Source organism: Amaranthus tricolor, chromosome 3 (assembly GCF_026212465.1).
Source record: "Amaranthus tricolor cultivar Red isolate AtriRed21 chromosome 3, ASM2621246v1, whole genome shotgun sequence".
Lineage (NCBI taxonomy): Eukaryota > Viridiplantae > Streptophyta > Magnoliopsida > Caryophyllales > Amaranthaceae > Amaranthus > Amaranthus tricolor.
The window spans coordinates 20,885,499-20,888,808 of NC_080049.1; positions in this window are offsets into that span (position 1 = coordinate 20,885,499).

Below are 3,310 nucleotides of genomic sequence, written 5' to 3' on the forward strand. Positions count from 1 at the left end.
TATATATATATATATATATATATATATATATATATATATATATATATATATATATATATATATATATATATATATATATATATATATATATATATATATATATAAGGGGAATTTGAGAAGGCAGCCGGTTGTGGGGAAGTATGGGAGGAGTTTTGTAACTCCTCTCATAATTGTGTTTTAGGCTTAATTAGGATGTGTCCTTAATTCCTTATTAATTCCTTATTAATTCTCAAGAATTTCAAGCATCCTTAATCATCATTTTAATCATCTCTTGAACATAGAAAAATTCAGAAAAATTTCTTCTCCTTTGCTCCCTTTTGTTTTCGGCATTCTCAAGAAAAAAAAAATTTGTTGTTCAATCCAATCTTTTGTTCAAAGGGTAAGTTTAGTTGAATTGTTATTTATAAATTTTATTCATAAGATTTCTAAGGTGAAATATATTTTATGTATGATGATATCCTATGACTTTTAGGAGGATTGAATATATTTTCTTTTATATATAATTTTCTCTACTAATCCTTTAATAAACTTCAATCTTGTTAAAAGGATTGAGTTATGTTTCTGATTTATATTCTTTAGCAAAGTTTAATTTGTTAAAATAAATTATATAATATTGATACTTAAATAAATTTCTTTTATGATTTACATTTCTCTAACTAAATTAAAATTTGTTAGTAGGAATTTAAATGGTATGGATCAAGTAGTGTAGTCATCTAAGAGTTATAAATCCTTTAGCAAAATTGGATTTGCTTGAAGGATTGTGTATTTATATATATGTCTTGATTCAAGAAGGATGATTTTTTTTTTATGATTCTCCACAAAATTTTAATTTGTTAAGAGAATTAAGTATTTAATTTAATTATCATAATTTGTGGAGTTTTAAGTCTCTTGAAGATCTTATGGATGGGCCTATTCTTTTTATTTTGATGCCTCTTATGCTTTGATGATGGGGTTTTTGTGTATGAATATATATAAAATAATAATAGAAACAATAATAACGTAATGGGAGTTCCGGACAGCAGCTGCTGTCTCGCTATTGGTGCCGATTCGGAAAACGTTAGTCATTTCCGTTATTGGTTCATGTATCCGATGTGTTAAAAAAAAACTCGTTAAACGCTTGAAATAATTAAAAATAGTAATTGGATGTTAGAAATTATGAAATTTGGCACCCCAGGTAATTGATGCATTCCGGACGCAGTGGTGAAGTCGGATTTTTCATTTGAATTTTCTAAACTGTCCAAAATGGACAATAAAGTTTCTGGTCAGAAATTAAATTTGGAATCTTTGGAAATTGGATGAAAACATTTAAAATTATCAAGTCTTAGTAATATCTTAGTAGTATGGAGGGGATTAAATGTGTAAACACGTTCTAATACATGACCATTTTGTGTGTGTGTTATTTAGGACCTCGATTCATAAGAGGGCGAAATTCTTATCGTGCTTAAACGTTGTTTGGTTGCAGTGCTTAAAGGTACACGCTTAGACCATACTGTTTATATGATTGTGCAAGTAGTGTTGTTTCAATTCTAATCGAGGCATTGTAAATCACATAAGGATTAGACACCTCAAATAATATGAAATAATTAATTGAAAATTGAGAATTTATGTGTTTGTCACCCAAAGGGGTTGACGTTTGGTTATGATACCCAAAGGGGTTAACGACTGGTTTGGATTATTATAATTATTGTTCCCATGGCAATTTTGGATCATTACGGTCACCATGGAGGTATGCATACTTTAGCCTTTGGCGACCCGAACAGGACGGGCAACGTCTTAGGTTGGTGGTTGCCTTGGGATTAGCTCTCCCAAGTGTATTCCTCCAAAAATATTTGAATTTATACTTGAACGACCCGAACAGGACGGGCAACGTTACAAGTTGGAATTATCTAAAAGTGAATGGTTTATACTTGAACGACCCGAATAGGACGGGCAATGTTACAAGTTGGAATTATTGAATAATGAATATATATTAGAGCCTATGCATGCTAGGATAAACACAATGCTTGTTTTCAACCTGTTTGATATATGTATGAAGTCTCTAACGTGTATTGGTTGTTCTTTGGAACCTGCTACGTGTTGTCATACGACGTGCAGTAGGTTGACTGCAGCTGGGGGCTGGAGTGAGGACTCGGCTTAGAACTCGTAAACATCAAGACTAAGTTATATTTTGTAATAAGTTTATGACTCGAAATAACTCAGTTTATGTAACAAAAGATTTTGACGTTTTTCTTTTGTTTCGTACAACGTTTTAGCTATTTTAGAGGCCGGTAGGCTCTCGAGTTGTATGTAAAGACTTCCGCTGACTTGTTTTCTTTGTTTGGCGTTGTTTTCTGCGTTGACCATATTCCTTTACCGTTGGAACGTTGACGATCCGAGTGAAAAATGAAATTTTTTTTTGTGTCTGTTTGTGAACCGGCATCATGTTTTCATATGATTTTCCGGGTCACTTAAACCGGGCTGTTACAATTGGTATCAGAGCCAACGTTCCCTAGAGCTAAAGGAATATCAGACCTTAGGAAAGAGAGCTAAGGAATGGTCGAATATGATAAAAAAAAAACGTTGAATGTGATTGTTGTGATGTAGCTGGTTTTGGACCATTAGGATTATATAGTGTTTTAGGTGTCCTCAGTTATCAATTTTCTTACTTGATTCCTTTTCGTTATGTGTATATGTTCAGGAATATGAATAAGGGAAAAACACCTATGGACTCACACACCCCCAGTGAAGTGAGGGAGGTACCGATGTTTGACCCAGAGGCTGCCTGGAGAGAAGTCTCCAATGCTGACATATGGAAAATAAGGAGTGGTGAAAGTATCCGAGATTATAGGGAGAGGATGCTTATGGTTAAGACAAAAGCTTATAGGGTATGTTATGATTTAGATTTGGTGAACTTTGTACATCCACGGTACAAAGGCTTTCGAGAAGCCTCTGTCAACAAGTCAAAAACACGAGGACGTTTTCCTAACTCATCCTCAAATCCCTCCATCATCTCATCAACACGATCTACATCATCATTGACATCCACATTATTGACATCCTCAACAACACTTTTTTCTTTGTAAACTCCCTCCTCACCATGCCAAACTCAAACATGATATTAAGGCGTAAACCCACGTCGAAGTATGTGCTCCCTAAGGATATCAACTCTATCTACCTTCGATACATTTTCACACTTGACACATAGGCAATATAAACCAACTCCTCCTGTCCTAACTTGATGTTCAACAGCAATAGTACAAAATTCCAATACGCCATCAATAAATTTTGATGATTCATGCTTTCGTACATCCAAGAACGATCTTTTGTCATC